At 38.2% G+C, this 26,251-nt stretch overlaps 1 protein-coding gene across 1 annotated transcript in view; it reads right to left on the bottom strand.

Annotated features, from left to right (window-relative positions):
- BMPR2 (bone morphogenetic protein receptor type 2) overlaps positions 1–26,251 on the bottom strand; it is a 202,050-nt gene that overhangs the window by 166,061 nt on the left and 9,738 nt on the right. The window lies entirely within an intron of this gene.

Consider the following 26,251-nt stretch of genomic DNA (forward strand, 5'->3'; position numbering starts at 1 on the left):
CTGGGTGGCGCAGTCGGTTAAGCGTCCGACTTCAGCCAGGTCACGATCTTGCGGTCTGTGAGTTCGAGCCCCGCGTCGGGCTCTGGGCTGATGGCTCAGAGCCTGGAGCCTGTTTCTGATTCTGTGTCTCCCTCTCTCTCTGCCCTTCCCCCGTTCATGCTCTGTCTCTCTCTGTCCCAAAAATAAATAAACGTTGGAAAAAAAAAAAAAAAGAACGAAGAAGAAAAATCTCATTGATATACTGTCAATGACAGGGTGAGCTCAGGAACCAGACTACCTGAATTCAAACCCTTGCACTATCACTAGCTAAAGTACCATGGAGAATTACATAATTTTTCTAAGGCTGTGGTTTCTTTTTTTTTTTTAATTTTTTTTAATGTTTATTTTTGAGAGAGAGAGACAGAGACAGAGACAGAGCATGAGTGGGGGAGGAGCAGAGAGAGAGAGAGACACAGAATCTTAAACAGGCTCCAGGCTCTGAGCTGTCAGCACAGAGCCTGACACCAGGAGGCTCGAACTCACCAGCCCAGCATGAGATCATGACCTGAGCTGAAGTCAGACACTTAACTGACTGAGCCACCGAGGAGCCCCTAAGGCTGTGGTTTCTTAAATAAGATTCTATACGTCATAGAGGTTGAAAAGATTTTTTAAAATAACAAAATTGGCACAATATCTCACACGTATTAAGTACTCAAAAAATGACAGCTAATATGTTGTTAGTTTTTCAAATCTAACATTTAACACTAATTTATAACATGTACAGAGAAAAAGAGCTCTTTCCCCTTTTGGACAGGTTAATTTTAATGACAATAACTAGAGGGGTGCCTGGATGGCTCTGTCAGTTAAGCTTCTGACTCTTGATTTTGGCTCAGGTCGTGATCTCCCGGTTAGTGGGTTCGAGCCCCTCATCTACCAGCACAGAGCCTGCTTGGGATTCTCTGTCTCCCTCTCTCTCTGCCTCTACCCCTCTCAAGCTTTATCTCTCTCTCAAAATAAACATTTACAAAACTGAAATAAAATAAAATAACTAGAAAAGCCTACAAAAGAAAAGGAGAAAGTGAAAATTAAATCAATGGCATGGCCCAATATTTCAAACTTCTTAGGCTAATCTAGCTAAGGTGGTCTAAAGTTGGTTATTAAATTTAAAATCTACATCCATTACGAAAAAGCTTGAAATTCAAATAGACATAGGTCTGTTTTATTTTAAACATGATATATTCATCAAAATCTTTTAAATTTAAGTATTTGTTTTAAGGGATGGCTATTTTCTCTAATATTACTCTGGTAAAAAGTAAATTTAAAATATAAAGGCTATTAAATTTTGTAACTTCTAGAAATAGTCTTAATAAAATTATAAAAGTAATTGCAAAGGGTTAAGAAATCTAGTAGTAAAAATGACAATAAAACAAGGGGCCACACAGTTAACGTGTATATGTCTGGTGTTGGTTTGTTTCCTTGCTTTTATGTTTTTAAGGATGGGGAGACCTGGTTATGATTCTGTTGATAACAGGGGAAAGGAGATAGAAGAATACAGTGACTCCAGATGACCAGCAGAAGAATAAGCAGTCAAAAAGAGTATATACTATAGTGAGAATGTTTATGAAAAAATGAGTTTGATGCACCAATTATTCTTCAAAACCTTTATGTATATTATGCAGATGTCTTGTTCTGATACAAGTATAGTAATAATTCAACATCTCTTGCTGATGGAAAAAAAACCAGTAACTTACAGGAAATCCTCTCAACTTCACAAGCATTTCAGTCCTTTATAAAATATTTCAAACTTTTGATAACTTATTATAAACCAAATTGCATATAAAATATACCAAATGGGGGGGCACCTGGCTGGCTCTTTATCTCAGGGTTGTGAGTTTGAGCCCTATGTTGGGTGTATCGATATATTGGTATTTTGGTATATATACCAAATATATTTCTTCAGAGAACATCAATAACACTGTATGGCTTTTTTAGCAATTATACTTCACTAAACCTTGTTTGACTGAAACCCAAAGGTTCTTTGGTGAGCACTATAAGTATGGAGTGAATTAATGAGCTACATAATCATAATGAAATATCATTTTGAGACTGGAAATAATTATTGTACCTTGGAGTCTGAGATCTTTTAAAAATTTTTTTTAACGTTTATTCATTTTTTGATAGAGAGAGACAGAGCATGAGTGGGGGAGGGGCAGAGAGAGAGGGAGACACAGAATCCAAAGCAGGCTCCAGGCTCCGAACTGACAGCACAGAGCCTGACGCGGGGCTTGAACTCACGGACTGTGAGATCATGACCTGAGCCGACGTCGGACACCCAACTGACTGAGCCACCCAGGTGCCCCCTGAGATCTTTCTAAAACAGGATTAAGGAAAAGTCATCTCACTAAAGTATTGTGTCCCTCATTACCAGGAAGAAGGCTAAGTGATAAGTTCAACCTTTAACTAGGCACAGTAATAACCACAGTAACTGCAGGACTAACAGAAAAATAAAGAAAAGGAAGCTATCAGGGAAAAAAAAAAAGTTGGATAGTCAATATTCTCTGAAAATTAAGAGAAAAAAGTAGTTGCTTTTCCCTATTAAGACAAATTCACATCAAATTTTAATTATTAGGGACACCTGGGTGACTCAGTCAGTTAAGCATCGGACTCTTGATTTTGGCCCAGCTCACAATCTCATGGTTCCTGGGATGAAGCCCCACATTAGGCTCTGCACTAACAGCATGGAGCCTGCTTGGGATTCTCTCTCCCTCTCTCTCTCTCTGCCTCTCCCCAGCCTGCTCTATCTCTCTCTGTCAAAAAAAGCCAAAAACAAACCCTAAAAAAAATTTTTTTAATTAGACTAAATTAGTAGAAAAGATACACAGTAATACTACAGTAAATGCAATCCAGCATGATGAACATCAAACTTAAGAATTAACATTCAGGGATGCCTGGCTGGTTCAGTCAGTAGAACATGAGACTCTTAATCTTGGAGTCATGAGTTCAAGCCTCATGTTGGGGGTAGAGACTACTCACACAACAACAACAACAAAGAATTAACATTCAGTCTATAACAGAAAACACGAATAGCCACTTTTCCAAAGAAGGCATCCACATGGCCAACAGACACATGAAAAGATGCTCAACGTCACTCATCATCAGGGAAATACAAATCAAAACCACACTAAGATACCACTTCACACCTGCCAGAGTGGCTAAAACTAACAACTCAAGAAACAGATGCTGGCAAGGATGTGGAGAAACAGGAAGCCTCTTGCATTGTTGGTGGGAATGCAAACTGTGCAGCCACTCTGGAAAAGAGTGTGGAGGTTCCTCAAAAAATCAAAAATAGAACTACTTTATGACCTAGCAGTAGCACTACTAGAAATTTATCCAAAGGATACAGGAGTGCTGATTCATAGGGGCACATGTACCCTACTGTTTATAGCAGCACTTTCAACAAGACCCAAATTATGGAAAGAGCCTAAATGTCCATCAACTGATGAATGGCTAAAGAAGATGTGGTTTATATATACAATGGAATACTACTTGGCAACGAAAAAGAATGAAATCTGGCCATTTGCAGCAACATGGGTGGAACTGGAAGGTATGCCGAGTGAAATAAGTCAGAGAAAAACAAGTATGTTTTCACTCATATGTGGAACTTGAGAAACTTAACAGAAAACCACGGGGGAAGGGAAGGGGAAAAAATAGTTACAAACAGAGAGGGAAGGAGGCAAACCATGAGAGACTCTTAAATACTGAGAACTGAGGGTTGATGGGGGTGTGGGGGAGAGAGGCAAATGGGTGATGGGCATTGAAGAGGGCACTTGTTGGGAGGAGCACTGGGTGCTATATGTAAGTGATGAACCACAGGAATCTACCCCCAAAACCAAGAGCACACTGTACACACTATAGGTTAGCCAATTCAACAATAAATTTATACACACACACACACACACACACACACACACACACACTAGCAGAAGTGGTGAGCATCTAACTTTTTTTTTTAATGTTTATTTATTTTTGAGAGAGAGAGAGAGACAGAGTGTGACCAGGGGAGGGGCAGAGAGAGAGGGAGACACAGAATCCGAAGCAGGCTCCGGGCTCTGAGCTGTGAGCACAGAGCCCAATGCGGGGCTTGAACTCACCAACCAGGAGATTGTGACCTGAGCCGAAGTCAGTCACTTAAGCGACTGAGCCACCCAGGAGCCCCAATAAATTATATTTTTAAAAAATTCAGCCTATATTCAATACTAAGCTACAGCTTAGTCAGAATGGTGACACACAAAAAAAAAAGTGCAATAGGGCTCCTAGAGTTAATGTATGGGATGCTGGTTATATGCACATTTTTACTTTGTAAAAATTAACTCTATGACAATTCATTATGCTAAGTACTTAAAGTTTATGCACTTACCATATACCTTAAAAATTCAAATATGGATAGAATTTGGCTCTTAATAGCTAATCTCCAATTTATTTAGACTTGTTTTTCTTTATGAGTCTATAATCTTATATTTTTCTAAATTAAAGGCTTTAGAAATGAATAATGCTGCTGCTGCACACAAAAAAAGTGCTAACTTATAAATAATTCTCTTAATTCAAGATATTTTTGAAAAGATTTTATTTTTAAGTAATCTCTACACCCAACGTGGGGCTTGAGACCACAACCTGAAATCAAGAGTCATATGCTCTACCAACTGAGTCAGCCAGGTACCCCAATTCAAGACAATTTTTTTAAAGTATAGGAAAACTTGCCATAGAGAAAACTATTTCGAAAAGAATTTTAATATATTGGGATATTGCAGAGTAGAAAAGCTTCTTCTGAGACTAAAAAGGAAAACTGATAGAAAACCTTTTTTTAAATATATACTCTGTATATCTGCTAGTTTTTAAATAACAGAAGAAAAAAAAGCCACTAATTCTACATATCTTGTGAATGTTTAAGTATCTACAAATTAAAATAGTAAACTGTGTAAAATTCTGCTGTTGAGGTATCAGATTCGGAAAACAGACTTTGCTAGCTATGTTAGGTCTTCTTGCAGTTAGCCATTATTATAATTTTGTTTTCATATTTGTTAAATGTAACATATTTGTATGGGATCTTATTGACCACTGTGTATTCTTATGTGTGTTTCCAGTACTTTTTAAAACAGAGATGACAATATTTCATTTACTCATTGACATAAAATCTTTATTTCATTTAAATTCCACCCTAATTTTACCCCCAATTATTCCATTTCCTTATGGAGCTATCACTTCATATCACTCCTATCACTTATAGGAATATAAGACATCTTCATTGGTCAAAATCTGTTATTGCTCATAATCTGAGGTCTACTTAGAAGATTTTTAGTGGGGGGCACTTGGCTAGCTCAGTCAGTAGACCATGCAACTCTTGATCTTGGGGTCATGAGTTCGAGGCCCTAATTGAGTGGTGTGCTTACTTTGGGGGGGAAAAAAAGGTGTTTTGTTTTGTTTTGTTTTGTTTTTTGATGAGACATTAGAGACTGCAGTCGTGCCAACTTTATTCCAGAGTCCAAGTATGAAAACTAGCAGCCTCCAATTTGAAAGTACCTAAGGATGAGAAAAAGTTTCACAGACAAAAAACTACTAAGGATATATGAATGAGGACTTCCTGATGATATGGGGGCAGAGAGGGTGGGGTAGAAGACCATCAACAAAAAACAACAAAAATCTCAAAGTGATACACTGACCATTACCTGTACTTTAAATGAGAATACAAATGAGACATGACCCAAGTCTTCAAACAATGCAATAATAAGCCTTTTAAGAACAGGATGAACAGGAAAGTCCTCACTTACAAAGGGCCATGTAACTAGGAATTATTCTTGTAGTCTGTATTCTCTGCATCATAAAGGGTATGTAGGGGGATGGATTCTACCCTTATTCTTTGAATTATTACCTGAGGCAAAATACTTTCTATGTTGACATAAATAAAAAAAAAAGTATAGATAACACTAACACATATTTGTAGAGTCCTTGAGGGGCACCTGGGTGGCTCAGTCGGGTAAGCATCCAACTTAGGCTCAGGTCATGATCTCATGGTATGTGAGTTCGAGCCCCAAGTCAGGCTCTGTGCTGACAGCTCGTGAGTTCAACCCCTCGTCAAGCTCAGTGCTAACAGAGCAGAGCCTGCTTGGGATTCTCTCTCTCCCTCCTCATCCCACCTCTCTCTCTCTCTCTGCCCCTCCCCTGCTTGCATTTGCACTCTCTCTCAAAGTAAATAAGTATTTTTTAAATGAAAATTAGATCATGAAATTACCCTGCTTAAAATCTTTCAAAAGCATTTTTTATTATCTTAGAATAAAATTCAAACTCTTCATCTTTATACTATCGCCTAAAAGGCGTCACATGATTTGGCTCTGGCCCACCTATCTAAACTTTAGTCATGCATCTCTCTTCCTACATCACTATACTTCAGTCACACCAGTCTCCTGTCTAATCTTATAAAATACCAACCTCTCCCACCTCCCATCCTTTGTACTTTCTGTTCCTCTACCTGGAATGTTCTTTCTGCAATTAGTCACATATCTGGCTCATTTAAATTCTTCAAACATCACCTTGCAAGGAAGGCTTTATTGACCACCTTAATTAAAGTGGCCTTCCTATTTACCCTCTAATACAGCCCTGTGGCATTTATCATAATCTCTAATTATCTTGAGCATTTACGTATTTACCACCTATGATCTGTCTTCTCAACAAATATGTAAGTGCCATTTGAGGCAGGGATCCAAACACCTTGTTCTTAGCTCTAAGACACTATGACATTCTTTTAATCTTCATAAATATAACATCTAAAAGCTAGATTACAGAATGTAAGTGTTCCTACTCTTTTGCTCAATATCTCCTTACAACACTATTAAATAGTGTTCAGGGGCGCCTGGGTGGCGCAGTCGGTTAAGCGTCCGACTTCAGCCAGGTCACGATCTCACAGTCCGTGAGTTCGAGCCCCGCGTCAGGCTCTGGGCTGATGGCTCAGAGCCTGGAGCCTGTTTCCGATTCTGTGTCTCCCTCTCTCTCTGCCCCTCCCCCGTTCATGCTCTGTCTCTCTCTGTCCCAAAAATAAATAAACGTTGAAAAATAAATAGTGTTCAAATACTAGAAAACATAGAAAGGAATTTTTTTTTAATTTTTTTTTTCAACATTTATTTATTTTTGGGACAGAGAGAGACAGAGCATGAACGGGGGAGGGGCAGAGAGAGAGGGAGACACAGAATCGGAAACAGGCTCCAGGCTCCGAGCCATCAGCCCAGAGCCTGACGCGGGGCTCGAACTCACGGACTGTGAGATCGTGACCTGGCTGAAGTCGGACGCTTAACCGACTGCGCCACCCAGGCGCCCCGAAAGGAATATTTTTAAAACGAGCAGGGGAGTGCTTTATCTCATTTCATGAGTGTTACAAACTTGCCTTCTTATCCTTAAACTCATGATGTCTTCACACTTATTTTAACTGCTTCCCTATAGAAAAGCACTATGCCTCCCTGGGATGGCCATTTAGCCTTGCCTCCTTCATTAAGCATACTTGGCAACATTAGGTGCATTACAGTATATAATTTGCTTCACATACAGCCCTTTTTCTTATACAACCAGTTTTTTTCATATGTAATTAGAAAAGAGCTGAATGAGAAATTTTCCCAAAAACACTGGAAAAGAAAATCTCTGAAGATGACAATATGAAGAAGCATTTTTAAGTTATCTATACTTTTCTCCTTAGAAATGTACTCATAAAATACTGAAACCAGAGAATCATTTTCTCCTACTACTGTGATCTATTTAAATGAGATTATAGATATAGGGGTGCCTGGGTGGCTCAGTTGGTTAAGCATCTAACTCTAGATTGCTTGGCTCAGATCATGGTCTCACGGTTCATGAGAGCCCTGCATGGGACTCTCTGCTGGCAGGCCAGAACCTGCTTGAAATTCTCTCTCCCTCTTTGTCTCTCCCCCTCTCGTGCTTATTCTCTAAGATAAATAAACTTAAAACACATGAGATTATAGATTTAAAAAAATTCATAGGTTTAGTGAAACATGTTGTTTTTTAGGGGAAAAATAACTTAGTGACCTTGATCCCAACGTTAGTATGCTAAAGATGTAAGATATCATTAAAAAGTCTTGCTGAAGAAAACGATAAAGCACTCACATCAAGGAAATATATTGTTGCTGCATCTGTAAAACCCCCAAAATTCAAGCAGACTGTATCTATGATGAACCATTTAATATATATATTACCTAATAATTAAAATAGGGTTTTTTCCCTCACATCTCTCTTTGACATTCTCTGTCTTCTTTTATTATTTATATCTCAGTTCAAGTGTTTCCTCTCACCTGATTTAAATTTTGTAGTCAAATAAAATAGATGTGACTAGATACCCCCAAAACTCCAACTGTCAAGAATAAATGTAGAGGGGGCGCCTGGGTGGCTCAGTCGGTTAAGCATTTGACTTCAGCTCAGGTCATGATCTTGAGGTTTGTGAGTTCGAGCCCCGCATCAGGCTCTGTGCTGACAGCTCAGAGCCTGGAGCCTGCTTTGGATTCTGTGTCTCCCCCTCTCTCTGCCCCTCCCATGCTCATGCTCTGTCTCTCAATAAATAGAAGTTAAAAAAAAAAAAAAGAATAAATGTAGAGGGACAAATGCGGCTGTAAATGCAACCCTAAACAGTATCAGTGAGCTCTTGCATGCATATCTCTATCCTGGACTGCTACTTTTATTGTTACCTCCTTAGCCCATCTATACCTCCTCACAGCCTTCCCCCACAAAGGATGATGCTATTAGCCAGATCTCAACTCTTCAGAGCAGAGTACAACAGCTAAGCCAACTTAAATAAAGCAGAATACATAACAAATAACTTCAGCTTTCATCACCATCCAGCTCATCCAGGGACTCAGTAGGATGACTGTCAATCAGATCTAAAACTCAGTGGCCACAGGAATGATAAAGGATAACTCAGGTTGCTGAATTTTCCCCTTCTTTTTGTACAGTTCAGCCCACTTGACTAGACCTCTCAGCCTCTGTCCCTGCTCCTTAGGATGGCTTACACCTATGTTTACACACATTTGGTCACTATGCCTTGGCCACCTGGCTGCTCTTCTATGGAATAAATTCATAATCAAGCCAATTCTCTTAGCCCAACCTCAAGGGAACTGTTAACTCTATTACACTCTTGTCCAGTCACAATGACCTATCCACTGCCCAAATTGTTACCATACATTTTTTAAATAACTGTCTATATACATTCTGTACATCTTATTTCAAATTTAGATTTTTAAATCCAATCAGCAGTTGAGCATACACAATTGTATTTACGCTCTTGTCCTATAATAGGGTAAGTAATAAGTATGTTAAATATTAGGACCCCAATTCATACTACTCTAGACCCTAAAACAGTTATGATATATAGATACATATATACTGTTTTTTCAATGAATACATGCTAACTTAGAAGCAGAACTGATCAAGCAGTAGTAATAGTCTTTCTGCTAATGAATCAAATATTCTTATTATACAGCTGATGTGAAGATGTTAATTTATCCTAACTTTACTGCTTTAAGGAGAACAATTCATAGAATTTCAAAGTTGAAAAGCATCTCAATGTGATGGATTTTTTTTTAATTTTTTTTTTTAATTTTTTTTTTTCAACGTTTATTTACTTTTGGGACAGAGAGAGACAGAGCATGAACGGGGGAGGGGCAGAGAGAGAGGGAGACACAGAATCGGAAACAGGCTCCAGGCTCTGGGCCATCAGCCCAGAGCCCGACACGGGGCTCAAACTCACCGACCGCGAGATCGTGACCTGGCTGAAGTCGGACGCTTAACCGACCGCGCCACCCAGGCGCCCCGGATTTTTTTTAATTTTATTTTTTATTTTTAAAAATTTACATCCAAATTAGTTAGCATATAGTGAAACAATGATTTCGGGAGTAGATCCTTTAATGCCCCTTACCCATTTAGCCCATCCTCCCTCCCAAAACCCCTCCAGTAACCCTCAGTTTGTTCTCCATATTTATGAGTTTCTTATGTTTTGTCCCCCTCCCTGTTTTTATATTATTTTTGTTTCCTTTCCCTTATGTTCATCTGTTTTGTCTCTTAAAGTCCTCATATGAGTGAAGTCATATGATTTTTGTCTTTCTCTAATTTCACTTAGCATAATACCCTCCAGTTCCATCCACGTAGTTGCAAATGGCAAGATTTCATTCTTTTTGATTGCCAAGTAATACCCCATTGTATATATATATACCACATCTTCTTTATCCATTCATCCATCGATGGACATTTGGGCTCTTTCCATACTTTGGCTATTGTCCATAGTACTGCTATAAACATGGGGGTGCATGTGTCCCTTTGAAACACCACACCTGTATCCCATGGATAAATGCCTAGTAGTGCAATTGCTGGCTTGTAGGGTAGTTCTATTTTTAGTTTTTTGAGGAACCTCCATACTGTTTTCCAGAGTGGCTGCACCAGCTTGCATTCCCACCAACAATGCAAAAGAGATCCTCTTTCTCCACATCCTTGCCAACATCTGTTGTCTGAGTTGTTAATGTTAGCCATTCTGACAGGTGTAAGGTGGTATCTCATTGTGGTTTTGATTTGTATTTCCCTGATGATGAGTGATGTTGAGCATTTTTTCATGTGTCAGTTGGCCATCTGGATGTCTTCCTTGGAGAAGTGTCTATTCATATCTTTTGCCCATTTCTTCACTGGATTATTTGTTTTTTGGGTGTTGAGTTTCCTAAGTTCTTTATAGATTTGGATACTAACCCTTTATCTGGTATGTCATTTGCAAATATCTTCTCCCATTCTGTCGGTTGCCTTTTTTTGTCTTTTTCTTTTTAATATGAAATTTATTTTCAAATTGGTTTCCATAAAACACCCAGTGCTATGGATTCTTTTTAACAGCATGAGAACATCTTAAAAAGAAATATGGTTAAGAGCAGAGATTTTGAGAAATCAAGTCCTTAGCCTGAATTCCAGCTCTTCCACTTTCTAGGTGTATGGTTTGGGGTGATTTATTTAACCTCTGTGCACCTCAGTTTCTTTATCTATTAAAAAAATAATACCTAGGGGTGCCTGGATGGCTCAGTTGTTGAGTGCCAAACTCTTGATTTTGGCTCAGGTCATGATCTCAGGTTTGCGGGTTTGGGCCCCGTGTCAGGCTCTGCATTGGCAGTCCCGGATCCTGCTTGGGATTCTCTCTTCCTCTCTCTCTGCCCCTCCCCTGCTCATGCTCTCTCTCTCCCCCTAGATAAATAAACATTAAGATAATAGTAATAATAGTACCTGTATCACAAAAGTGATATCAGAATCGTATGAAATAAAGTAAAAACCTTAGCATAATACCTGTCAAAAAGAAATACTCAATAAATAATTTAATAAGCAATCAGTAATTATTAGAAGTACATACAATTAAACAAACTACTTAATCTGTTAGTCTTTTCCCTAATTCAAAAATAAGAAAAATACCTTTCAGCTATTTTGATTAGGGAAAAATATACATAAAAACATTGCACTGGACATGCATTTGACATTCATAAAGAGGGATGTTAGTTATTAAACAACAGCTATTTCTCTTTCTCTTTGTTATTCTCAGTAGTTATCTAGTATAGTTCTCTGTATTCAAGTATTACTTATGTAACATTTTTTGATATATCTTTTATACAACAGATTCTTTTAAACAATAATGAAGTATTCATTAGCTGCAGAAATTCACTGTTTCTCCAACACAATTTTCAAGATAATTACTGAGGTCATGACTCAGTTGAATCTCACAGGAATCTCTTTCCAAACACCTTAACTAGATGCCATGTTTTAAACAACAAAAGTCTCTAATTAGTGACCTAAGTAAGTAAAATGGGCTGAAAAGATTTCAGGAATCAGCTCATCAACCGGATGATAAATGCAACCCACAGTAATTTTAGTACTCTTAACCATATTAACTTCCTTCTGATAGTCACTTATTTAATTATTCAAAGTTCTCTTTTCAAATATAATTTCTTGCTTTATAAAGTCCATTTTTTTAATTTAAAAAAGTTTTTTTATTGTTTATTTATTTTTGAAGGAGAGAGAGACAGTGAGAACTGGGAAGGGGCAGAGAGAGAGGGAGACACAGAATCCAAAGCAGGTTCCAGGCTGTAAGCTGTCAGCACAGAGCCCTGTCGCGGGGCTTGAACTCACAAGCCGCAAGATCACGACCTGAGCCGATGTTGGGCGCTTAACTGACTGAGCCACCCAGGCACCCCTAATTTTTTTAATGTTTATTTTCTTTTGAGAGAGAGAGAGAACTGGAGAGGGGCAGAAAGAGAGAGGGAAATACAGAATCCAAAGCTGACTCCAGGCTCTGAGCTGTCAGCACAGAGCCCAATACAGGACTCAAGCCCAAACCACACGATCATGGCCTGAGCTGAACTTGAACTATAATTCTTCACTTTAAGTAATAGCCCCCAAACTTTACAATTTCATAGCTACTGTTTAAAAATGTCTGAATTCACAAACTCTGCAAGAGCTTACCCAATGAAGAATAGTATGCTTCTTTGGAGCCTACACCAGTACAAAGATCAAAGAAAGGCAAGGCCACAGGAGGCCTGGGGGCTCCATTGGTTAAACGTCTGACTTCAGCTCAGGTCATGGTCTCACGGTTCATGAGTTTGAGCCCTGCATCAGGCTCTGTGCTAATAGCACAGAGCCTGGAGTCTGCTTCAGATTCTGGGCCTCTCTCTCTCACTGTCCCCCTCCCCTGCTTGTACTCAATCTCTCTCTCTCTCAAAAATAAATAAGCATTAAAAAAAAAAAAGAAAAAGGCAAAGCCATACCAAGCTGGGAGAATTTGGGTGGAAAATGACACACAATATAAGAGGAAATTAAGTAAATTACTTTTTCTCCCTTCTCCCTGAGACTTCCTCCAACTCTGCCCTTTTACCTTTTGCTACTATTCTTCTTTCCTACCTCTATATACATCCTATGAAATATAACCACTAGACTACACAACTAGGATTACAAAAATGTTCCAGTTAATGCTATGTATTTCCATACACCAACTCCAGAGAATAGGTGTTGTTGTTGTTGTTTATGTAGGATTCACATCCAGTGCAGAGCACAACGCAGGGCAGGGCTTGATTGAGATCAAGACCTGAGCTGAGATCAAGAGTTGGACACTTAACCAAATGAGCCACCCAGGCACCCCACAGAAAATAGGTTCTAACTCAAAAATATTCTACATACATTAAATGTATGTACGTGCGCATGCATTTTAAGCCACTCATATTAATCATCTATTGATTTATTTGATATTCCCTCAATTTTAATAAGCTAGAAACCCAAACATCTAAGGTTCTAAGAAATTTTTAAATTTAAGTAATAGGTAAGGTTCTAATTGAGAGCTAAAAATGTCTGGGTTCCATGCTCAGGCATTTCAAGCAATTGATATTAGACATCTATTTACCATGACAAACAAAAAAATCTATTATGACATGTTAACAGAAGTATATTTTATGCATTTCAAATTAACTTCCCCAAATAGTGCCTTTCAGTGGAATTCAGTGATTAAAAGACAATTTGGTCATTAAAAGACAATTCAGTGAATTCAAATGGAATTCAGTAACTAAAAGACAACTTGGCTATATAGGAAGTAGTAAAGCACAGCAGTTAAGAGCATAGGCTATCTATGTCTATATTGCAGCTTTATTAGTTATGTTGCCTTGGGCAAGTTTCTTAATATCTCTATGCCTAAAAATCCTCATCTGTAAATGAAGATAATAATACTATCTGTCTCATACTACTATTATGAGTTAATATATATACAACTGAATAGTTCAAGGTGCATTAAATCATCTAAACATTAAAAAAAACCAAAAAACAAAAAAAAACTATAGACCTACCTACTAAATTGGTACTTGTGGATATAGAGAAAGCTTTTCTAAGATAACACAAAATCCAGAAGTCATAAAGGAAAAAATAAACAATTCTAATTGCATAAAATCATATAAATATCACCTTTAAATCAATAAGAAAAAGAAACAAATCATTAGAAAAATTAATCTGATATATAAACAGGTAATTCGGAGAAATACAACTGAACAATAGCCATATGAAAAGAAGTTCAGCTTCACTAACAACTAAAGCACTGCAAACGGAAACAAAATACAGTAAAACCCTGGATTGCAAGTAACTTGCTCTGTGAGTATTCCACAAAATGAGCAAACATTTCCAGTAAATTTTAATTTGATAAATGAGAAATGTCTTGCAATATGAGTAGTATGTGAGGCTGAATGTCACATGATCAGAACTGAGCCAATGGTCCTTGAAACTTGCTCTAATATATGACTGCTTTGGATTACAAGCATGTTTCCAGAACGAATTATGCTTGCAAACCAAGGTCTTACTATATGATGCTTTGGCTTTGGCAAAAATTGAAAAGATATTATATAACATTTGGAAAAGGTAGAAGAAAATGAAAGTTCTGTGAGTGCCTGGCTGTTTCAGTTGGGGGAGCATGCGACTCTTGATCTCAGGTTGTGGGTTTGAGCTCCATATTGGGTGTACAGATTACTTAAAAACAAAATCTTGGGGGAGCGCCTGGGTGGCTCAGTCAGTCAAGCAGCCGACTTCAGCTCAGGTCATGATTTTGCGGTCCGTGAGTTCGAGCCCCGCGTCGGGCTCTGTGCTGACAGCTCAGAGCCTGGAGCCTGTTTCAGATTCTGTGTCTCCCTCTCTCTGACCCTCCCCTGTTCATGCTCTGTCTCTCTCTGTCTCAAAAATAAATAAACGTTAAAAACAAAAAAATAAAATAAAATCTTGGGGCACCAGAGTGGCACAGTCGGTTAAGCATCCAACTCTTGATTTATGCTCAGATCATATCTCACAGTTCATCAGTTCAAACCCCTCATTGGGCTCCGCACTGACAGCATGCAGCATGCTTGGGATTCTCTCCTTCTCTCTGCCCCTCCCTGACTCGTGTGAAGGCACACTCTCACTCTCACAAGTAAGTAAACATTTGCAAAAATAATAAAATAAAACCTTAAAAAAAGAAAAACCTTAAAAAAAACAAAAGAAAACGAAAATTCTGACACTGATATACTACTAGTAGAAATGGAAACTGGTACAATCTTTTGGGGGGGAAATTTGGAAGTTCACATCATATCTAAATTTTAAATGTGCAAACTATGACCAAATGATCTTACTTCTACAACTCCCCTTCATGATTAATAACAAAAACTTGTACATAAGATATATAATATAATTCTACCTTTATTTAAAAAACAAGGGGTGCCTGGGTGGCTCAGTCAGTTACATGTCTGACTTTGGCTCAGGTCATGATCTCACAGTTCGTGAGTTCAAGCCCCACTTTGGGCTCTGCGCTGACAGCCCGGAGCCTGGAGCCTGCCTCGAATTCTGTGTCTCCCTCTTCTCTCTGCCCCTCCCCCACTCACGTTCTGTCTCTCTCTCAAAAAAAAAAATAAATAAACATTTAAAAAAATAAATAAAAAATAAGAAATAAATAAAATAAAAAACAAACTCTAGGGGCACCTGGGTGGCTTAGTCAGTTAAGTGTCTGACTCTTGGTTTTGGCTCAGACCATGGTCTCATAGTTTTGTGGGTTCGAGCCCCACGTCGGGCTCTGCGCTGACAGCACAAAGTCTGCTTGGGATTCTCTCTCTGTGCCTCCCCAACTCATGCCATCTCTATCAAAACAAATAAAAATAATAATAAACTTAAAAAACAAACTCTAATTACACAGATGTTTATTTATAGTGCATACAAAAAAGTATGAAAAATTATCCACCAAACTATTAACAGTGGTTACATCTAGGGAACAGAATTTGATAAAAAGTAAAATGGAAATGAATTTTTTTTAATTTTCTATATTTCATTATCATTTAACATCGTTTTTACAATATTTAAAAAATTTTTTTTTATTTTACTTATTTATTCTGAGAGAGAGAGAGCAAGCAAGCAGGGAAGGGACAGAGAGATAAGACGAGAGAGAATCCAAAGCAGGCTCCACACTGACAGTGTATAGTCTGATACGGAGCTCGAACTCACGAACTGTGAGATCATGACCTGAGCCAAGATCAAGAATGGGACACTAACCAACTAAGCCATCCACATACCCCTACAGTGATCTTCTATTACAACTTTAGGATTCTGAAAAACAAGAAAGATTGTTAAAAGATATAAAGTCAAAATCTAAAAGCCAAAACAAGTCTTAAAATACAAAGCAAAGCCAACACATCTTTGTCTTATTACTTCCTTATAGTCATCATTGGTCCTGTTTCCCAAATTCCTTTTCTAGATACTTGGAAAGATCTAGAGGTTAGGGGAGACTAAATAGTGAGTTTTAAGTGAAAGCAATGGGACGGTCTTCTAGGCAGAGCATATAAACTGCCATGAAAGACCTTCTTATACGTTCTTTTACCTCTAGCACTGCAACCATCAACTTTCAAGATGGTAGCATTCCATCAAACCAGATTCCTGAATGATGAGCAGAATACTCCTGCCAGTCTTCAATGGACATACAGTATGAGCAAGAAATAACCACTGCTGTTTTAGAATAACCTAGCCTATCCAAGTGATATTCTTCCAAAACCACGCATTAACACACTGGCTTTTAATTCCAAATAACTAGAATTTAATCTATTTTCAGGTAATGAATTTAATCTATTTTCATTAATCTATATCACTTCATTAATATACAGCCTATTAGTTGCTTAGTGTACAAATCTGAGGTTAGTATAAACTAAGACTACTGTCTTGCTCTTAGTAGAGGGACTTAGCAGCAAGGATCAGTAAAACTGAATTTTTCATAAACCTAAGTAAATGGACAAAACAATGATTCCTACAGAAGAGCTGGATAATAACTAGTGCGAAAAACTAAACTTCATTTAGAGATTAACATTCTTAACACCATTTCATCAAGCTAACACATTGGTTTAGCCAAAGGAAAAATAAATATCCCAGAAAAGTTATCTCTCACAAAAAAAACTTTATTTCAATAAGTAACATGAATAAATTCATCTCTTGTTATCATTTGGCTGTTTTTAATCTTGCCTTTCATGTCATCACAATATGGCCCTTTGTGTAGTAACTAAATTTAAAAGTTGCTCTTTACACTAGACCGGCCCCTAAGGATTCTAATCACTAACAACAGATGGAAACCTTAAAAACTTATCCTCAACTAAATATGTCATCGTTATTCTTCTGATCTAACTAGTGTTCCTTTCCAAAACTGAAGCTTTGAATCGTTAATGAAAATGTTTACTATCCATCAACATTTGAATGCTACACACAAAACCAAAACCTAAAACATCTGTTATCATTTACTGCAAAATAAGAGACCATAACCAAGGCATAGTTCAGCCTGAGAAATTATTCCTGAATGATTAAAATCCAGTAAGATATTCAGATGCCTAAAATACTGTTCCAAGTATTTTATACCTTCAGGCTAACACGATATATATTTCATGAATGCTTTGCTTTGGAGTTATAGAGGCCTAAGCTTGAATCCCAGGTCTCCCACTTACTCAGTTTACTCATTTATAAAATAAGGAAGAATAATGGTACTGATTAGCTTGTTTAAAGGATGAGATCACACAATAAATATGTAAGGCACTTAGTGGCTATGTTAGAGGCTCAAGAAATGTTCATTTGACTCCTCCTTTATTCTCCCAATGTATAGATTTATTCATTACATGTAGCCACTGTCAAATTATACAGAATAAAGTATCTTAAATCTAACCTCTTCTAAAACATTTGATTTTCTAAATGTTTTCTTCTGTGTAAAGTTAAAAGCACAATAAAAGTTGCGCATGCAGAGATCAGCAGATGCAGTCATAAGAAGTAGGGGCCAGATTATGTAGAATCAAATGATTGTGACTTTTATTCTGAATGACAGGCAGAGGTTTTGGAGAGTTTTAAGCAGAGAAACGTCATGATCTGACTTCTGTTTGAAAAGGTGACCCAGGATACTATATTGAAAAGCGAATATAATAAAAGTGACTGTGTTGGAGAAAACAAAGGCCACTGAAAAATTACAAGTAAGAAAAGATGGTGGCCTTTAAACTAATGTGGTACCAACAGAAGTGTTAAGAAGTAGTCAGATTCTAAATATATTTTGAAGGTAGAACCACGAGTTTTTGGTATCAGAGTGGATATGAGTGTAAAAAAAGAGACAAGAATATCTTCAATTTTTTTTTAATTTTTTTTTTTAACGTTTATTTATTTTTGAGACAAAGAGAGACAGAGCATGAATGGGGGAGGGTCAGAGAGAGGGAGACACCGAATCCGAAACAGGCTCCAGGCTCTGAGCTGTCAGCACAGAGCCCGACGCGGAGCTCGAACTCACGGACCGCGAGATCATGACCTGAGCCGAAGTCGGCTGCACAACTGACTGAGCTACCCAGGCGCCCCCAAGAATATCTTCAATTTTTGAGGGCCGCCTGAGTGGCTGAGGCAGTTAAGCATCTGGCTCCTTATCTCAGCTCAGGCCTTGATCTCAGGTTTGTGAGTTGAAGCCCCACATTGGGCTCCACATTGAGCTTGAAGTCCACTTAAAAAAAAAAAAAAAGAGGAAAAGAAAAGAAGAGAAAAGAAAAGAAAAGAAAAGAAAAGAAAAGAAAAAAATATCTTCAATTTTTGGCCTAAACAACTAGAATGACAGAATTGCCATTTGCTGAGTTGGGTAAGAATACAGGAAGAACAGACCTATAGAAGAAACTAAAGGAGTTTGTTTTAGGACATATTAAGTGTGAGATAACTATCAAACATCTAAGCAGAGATGCTGAATACACAGATGGCTACACACAACAGGATTTCAAGAAAAGAGGTTTGGGATGGAAATAAATTTGAAATTTGTTCACCTCTACATGCTATTTTCTTTCATAGGGAAAGTGTAACTTTTTTTAAGTTTAATTATTTATTTTGAGAGAGAGAGAGAGCACAATTGGGGGAGGGCCAGAAAGAGGGAGAGAGAGAATCCCAAGTAGGCTCTGCACTGACAGCACAGAGCCCAATGTGGGGCTCGAATTCATGAACCATGAGATCATGACCAGAGCCAAAACTAAGAGTCAGATGCTTAACTGACTGAGCTACCCAGGTGTCCCTCTACAAGCTATTTTTAAAGCCATGAGAATGGATGAGAGCAGGAAGATTGAGTGGCTCAGTCAGTTGAGCATCTGACTTTGGCTTAAGTCATGATCACACAGTTCATGGGTTTGAGCCCCACATCAGGCTCTGTGCTGACAGCTCAGAGCCTGGAGCCTGCTTCGGATTCTGTGTCTCCCTCCCCCTCTTCCCTTCCCCCACTCACACTCTGTCTCTCTCTCAAATATAAATAAACATTAAAAAAAAAAATTAGAATGGATGAGATCACCAAAGTATAGACAGAGAAAAGCAAAGGTCCAAAGACTGACCATAGAACTGAACTGAAAGTCCAGAAATAAATCTATACATCTGTGCCCAACTGACTTTTTAAGAGTGGGCATTCCATTCAATGGGGAGAGCAGTCTCTTTAACAAATGGCACTGGCACAACTGGATTCCCACATGCAACGAATGAAGCTGGATCCCTGTCTCAGACCATATATAAAATTTAACTCAAAAAATAGATTAATGGCATGGGGCACCAGGTAGCTCAGTCAGATAAGAGTCAAGTCTGACTCCTGGAGTGCCTGGGTGGTTCAGTTGGTTGAGTGCCCGACTTTGACTCAGGTCATGATATTGCAGTTCGTGAGTTCAAGCCCCACATCAGGCTCTGTGCTGACAGCTCAGAGCCTGGAGCCTGCTTTGGATTCCGTGTCTCCCTCTCTTTGCCCCTTCCCCGCTCATGCTCTGTCTCTCTCTCTGTCTCTCAAAGATGAATAAACGTTAAGAAAAAAAAAAAAATTTAATACTGCTTTTTAAAAAAAAAAAAAGAGTCAAGTCTGACTCATGATTTCCATTCAGGTCATGATCTCACGGTTTGTGGGATCAAGCCCCATGATGTGTGCAGAGCCTATTTGCAATTCTGTCTTCCTCTCTCTCTGCCCATGCCTCTCTTTCTCTCTCACAAAATAAATAAATAAACATTTAAAAATGGATCAATGTGGCACAAAAACAGACACATAGACCAATGGAATAGAATAGAAACCCCAGAACTAGACCCACAAACGTATGGCCAACTCATCTTTGACAAAGCAGGAAAGAACATCCAATGGAAAAAAGACAGCCTCTTTAACAAATGGTGCTGGGAGAACTGGACAGCAACATGCAGAAGGTTGAAACTAGACCACTTTCTCACACCATTCACAAAAATAAACTCAAAATGGATAAAGGACCTAAATGTGAGACAGGAAACCATCAAAACCTTAGAGGAGAAAGCAGGAAAAGACCTCTCTGACCTCAGCCGTAGCAATCTCTTACTCGACACATCCCCAAAGGCAAGGGAATTAAAAGCAAAAGTGAATTACTGGGACCTTATGAAGATAAAAAGCTTCTGCACAGCAAAGGAAACAACCAACAAAACTCAAAGGCAACCAACGGAATGGGAAAAGATATTCGCAAATGACATATCGGACAAAGGGCTAGTATCCAAAATCTATAAAGAGCTCACCAAACTCCACACCCGAAAAACAAATAACCCAGTGAAGAAATGGGCAGAAAACATGAATAGACACTTCTCTAAAGAAGACATCCGGATGGCCAACACGCACATGAGAAGACGTTCAGCGTCGCTCCTTATCAGGGAAATACAAATCAAAACCACACTCAGGTATCACCTCACGCCAGTCAGAGTGGCCAAAATGAACAAATCAGGAGACTATAGATGCTGGAGAGGATGTGGAGAAACGGGAACCCTCTTGCACTGTTGATGGGAATGCAAATTGGTGCAGCCGCTCTGGAAAGGAGTGTGGAGGTTCCTCAGAAAATTAAAAATAGACCTACCCTATGACCCAGCAATAGCACTGCTAGGAATTTATCCAAGGGATACAGGAGTACTGATGCATAGGGCCACTTGTACCCCAATGTTTATAGCAGCACTCTCAACAATAGCCAAATTATGGAAAGAGCCTAAATGTCCATCAACTGATGAATGGATAAAGAAATTGTGGTTTATATACACAATGGAATATTACGTGGCAATGAGAAAAAATGAAATATGGCCTTTTGTAGCAACGTGGATGGAACTAGAGAGTGTGATGCTAAGTGAAATAAGCCATACAGAGAAAGACAGATACCATATGGTTTCACTCTTATGTGGATCCTGAGAAACTTAACAGGAACCCATGGGGGAGGGGAAGGAAAAAAAAAAAAAAAAGAGGTTAGAATGGGAGATAGCCAAAGCATAAGAGACTGTTAAAAACTGAGAACATGGGGCGCCTGGGTGGCGCAGTCGGTTGGGCGTCCGACTTCAGCCAGGTCACGATCTCGCGGTCTGTGAGTTCGGGCCCTGCGTCGGGCTCTGGGCTGATGGCTCAGAGCCTGGAGCCGGTTTCTGATTCTTGTCTCCCTCTCTCTCTGCCCCTCCCCTGTTCATGCTCTGTCTCTCTCTGTCCCAAAAATAAATAAACGTTGAAAAAAAAAAAAAAATTTAAAAAAAAAAAAAAACTGAGAACAAACAGGGTTGATGGGGGGTGGGAGGGAGGAGAGGGTGGGTGATGGGTATTGAGGAGGGCACCTTTTGGGATGAGCACTGGGTGTTGTATGGAAACCAATTTGTCAATAAATTTCATAAAAAAAAAAAAAAAAAAGAATAAGACCAAGTAGTTTCCCACATTATTAAGATGGCATCCTAACAGCAGTTTCCAGATTCTTCCTAAAAAGCATAGCTATCGTTCAGAATGGACCTGTAGCATTAATGTAAAAAAGGAAAGAAACAAAATCATTATGAGATTGTTTTTTAATACAAGGACACTTCTTCAAGTGATTGTCAAATTTCAGGTTGATATCAGATGCTATAATTTTATTTATAATGAAATAAAAACTTTCCACATCTAAAAAAATAATAATAATAAATAAAAAATAAAAATAAATAAAAATGGATCAATGACATAAGGGCTAAAACCATAAAGCTCTTAGAAGAAAAAATTAGAGTAAATCTTCACAGCCTCGGATTGGGCAATGGATTCTAAACTATGACACCAAAATTATGCATACCACCAACAACAAAATATAGATAAACTGGACTCCATCAAAATTAAAAAATTTTGTACATCAAAAAATATTATTAAGACAATTTTAAAAAATAGGAAAGAAACCTAGAAAATAGGAGAAAACATTGGTGCCCTAATCCATTCAGGCTGCTATAACAGAATACCGGAGACTGGATGTCTTCTAAACAACATTTCTCACAGCTCTAGAATATGGGAAATCCAAGATCATGGTGCCAGCAGATTCAGTAACTGGTAAGAATCTATTTCCTAGATGGCCATCTTTTTGCGTAACCTCACATAGCAGTAAAAGGAAAAGATCTCTCTGGGGTCTCTTTAATAAGAACACTAATCCCATTAATGAGGGCTCCACCCTAATGACCTAATCAACTCCCAAAAGCTTCACCTTATAATACATCACCTTGGGGGTTATGATTTCAACATGAAATTTGAGGGGACACATTCAGCCCATAACATACAGAAACCATCTACCTGATAGAAAGTTAACATTCATAATATAAAAGAACTCTTACCACTCAACAACAAAAAGACAATCCAATTAAAAAAATAGACAGGGGCACCTGGGTGGCTCAGTTGGTTAAGCATCCGACATCAGCTCAGGTCAAGCCCCACGTTGGGCTCTGTGCTAACATCTCAGAGCCTGGAGCTTGCTTCAGATTCTGTCTCTATTTCTCTGCACCTCCCTTGCTCACTCTCTGTCTCTCTCTCCCTCAAATATTAAAATAAAACATAAAATTTTTTTTAAAAAATAGACAAATGTTATTTAAGGGTACAAACTTGCAGCTAGTAGATGATAAATCCTGGATACAATGCACAGTGATTATAGACAAATATATTATAAATTTCAAAGTTGCTAAGAGACTAGATCGTAACTATTCCCACCACAGACACAAAAATGATAATTACACGACGTAATAGAGGTGTTAGCTAATATTATGTAGGTAATCATAATGTGATATAGAAATGTATCAAATCAATATGTGGTACACCTTAAACTTATAAATGTTATGTATCAATTATATCTCAATAAAAACAAATTCAAAAGAAAAAAAGGTAGACAGAGGAGTTGAGTAGACATTTACTCAAAGAAGATATATAGGGGTACCTGGGTGGCTCAGTCAGGTTGAGTGTCTGGCTCTTGGTTTCAGCTCAGGTCATGATCTCACCGGTTGGTGGGTTCAAGCCTGAAGCTGGGGCTCTGCGCTGATGATGTGGAGCCTGCTTGAAATTCTCTCTCCCTCTCTCTCTGCCCCTCCCCTGCATGCTCTCTCTCTCAAAATAAGCTTAAAACAAAAGATATGCAAATTGTCTATAAGCACATAAAAAGATGCTCAACATGATTTATCATTAGAAAAATCAAATAAAATCAAACCATAATGAGATACCACTTCACACCCATTATGATGGCTCTAATAAATAATTTTTCACAAAAATAAAACAGAAAGCAATGAGTGTTGGCAAGAATGTAGAGAAACTGGAATACTTGTTCATTACTGGTAGGAATGTGAAATGGTACAGCCACTATTGAAAATAGTTTGGCGGTTCCTCAAAAAAAACTAAACATAGAATTACCATATGATCCAGCAATTTACACTTGTGGGTATACATCCATAGGAATTTAAAACAGAGACTAGAACAGATACTGTATAATAATGTTCACTGCAACATTGTTCACAATAGCCAAAAGGGGAAAACTCAAGTGTCCATCAACAGATAAATGGATAAACAAAATGTGACATATACACACAATGGACTATTATTCAGCCCTATAAAGTAATGAAATTTGGACACATGCTATAACATGGATAAACTTAAAAACATTATGCTAAGCAAAATGAGCCAGTACCAAAAGGACAAATATTGTATGATTCTACTCATATGAAATACCTTAGAGTAGGCAAATTCAGAGACAGAAAGTAGATTAGAGGTTACCAGGGGCTGGGAGGAGGGCGGAAATAGGAGTTATTGCTTAATTGTTAAAGTTTCTGTTTGGGGTGATGAAAACATTTTGGTGACACACTTTCAATGTGTGTTACACAACACTGTGAATGCAATTAATGCCACCAAATCGTCTACTGGAAAATGGTTAAAATGGCAAATTTTATGCTATATATGTTTTACCATAATTTTTTTTTAACATTTATTTATTTTTGAGAGAGAGGGAGAGGGAGTGGGAGAGGAACAGAGAGAAAGGAGACAGAATCCAAAGCAGGCTACTAGCTCTGAGCCCTCCACACAGATCCTGACTTGGGGCTCAAACTCACAAACTCACAAACTGTGAGATCATGACCTGAGCTGAAGTCAGACACTTAACCAACTGAGCCACCCAGACACCCCTGTTTTACCATAATTTTTAACTTAATAATATACCAAAACAATGAATTGCACATTTTATTTTTTAATGTTTTATTATTTATTTCTGAGAGAGAGAGAGATAGAGAGAGAGAGTGAGAGAGAGAGAGAGTGTGTGTGCGCAGGGGAGGGGCAGAGAGAGAGGGAGACAGAATCCAAAGCAGCTCCATGTTCTGAGCCATCAGCACAGAGCCTGACACAAGGCTTGACCTCACAAGCAGTGAGATCATGACCTGAGCCGAAGTCAGACACTTAACTGACTGAGCCCCCCAGGCGTCCCATGTACATTTTAAAGGAGTAAATTGTATGGTATGGGAATTACCTCTCAATAAAGCTGTTTTACAAAATTTACTTACCAGAAGTTAAAATGGCATTAATTAGATCTCAACTGATTTAGAATGTGTGATAACTGAGTCAAAAGCTACGCTGAAATTGACTTTGGCATTATTTATCTTTTTTCTTTTTATTGTTTATTTATTCTTGAGACAGAGACAGAGCGTGAACAGGCAGAGAGAGAGGGAGACACAGAATCTGAAACAGGCTCCAGGCTCTGAGCTGTCAGCACAGAGCCTGACACAGGGCTTGAACCCACGAACTGTGAGATCATGACCTGAGCCGAAGTCGGACACTTAACTGACTGAGCCACCCAGGCGCCCCTGGCATTATTTATCTTAAAATTAAAATAATTTCTTATACCATTCACAAAAATAAATTCAAAATGAATTAAAGACATAAATGTGAGACCTGAAACCTTATAAATCTTTGAATAGAGCATAGGCAGTAACTTCTCTGACATCAGCCACAGAAACATTTTTCTAGATAGGTCTCCTGAGTCAAGGGAAACAAAAAAATAAACTATTGGGACTACATCAAATAAAAAGCTTCTGAACAGCAAAGGAAACAATCAACAAAACTAAAAGACAGCCTACTGAATGGGAGAAGATATTTATAAATGACATATCTGATAAAGGGTTAGTTTCCAAAATATATAAAAAAGTTACACAACTCAAACACCAAAAGAACCAAATAATCCAATTAAAAATAGGCAAAAGACATGAACAAACATTTCTTCAAAAACATACAAATGGCCAACAGACATGTGAAAAAATACTCATTATCACTCATAATCAGAAAGATGCAAGTCAACAGATTCAGTAATTGGTAAGAATGTGGTGTGCTGAGAATGTGGAGAAAAAGGAACCCTTGTGCACTGCTTGGAAATGCAAATTGGTGCAGCCACTGTAGAAAACAGTATGGGGTTCCTCAAAAAATTAAAAACAGAATTGCCATGTGATCCAGTAATTCTGCTATTGGGTATTTACCCAAAGAATACAAAAACAATAATTCAGAAAGATATATGCACCCCTATGTTTACTGCAGCATTATTTCCAAATTATGGAAGCAGTCCAAGTGTCCATCCATAGATGAATGGATAAAGAAGATGTGGCAAAATTAACTAAATAAATTTAAAAAAAAACAGGGGCACCGGGGTGGGCTCAGTTGGTAAAGCATTCAACTTCAGCTCAGGTCATCTCACGGCTTGTGAGTTCAAGCCCCACTTTGGGCTCTGTGCTGACAGCTCAGAGCCTGGAGCCTGCTTCAGATTCTGTGTCCCTCTCTTGCTCTGCCCCTCCCCTACTGTGCTCTGTCTCTCTCTCAAGAATAAATATAACATTTAAAAAAAATTTTTAATAAAAAATTTAAAAAAGTTCTAAAAAATATGTGGCATACATATGTATATGTATATGTATACATGTACAT

The sequence above is a fragment of the Prionailurus viverrinus genome, chromosome C1 (assembly GCF_022837055.1).
Source record: "Prionailurus viverrinus isolate Anna chromosome C1, UM_Priviv_1.0, whole genome shotgun sequence".
In the NCBI taxonomy this organism is placed as follows: domain Eukaryota; kingdom Metazoa; phylum Chordata; class Mammalia; order Carnivora; family Felidae; genus Prionailurus; species Prionailurus viverrinus.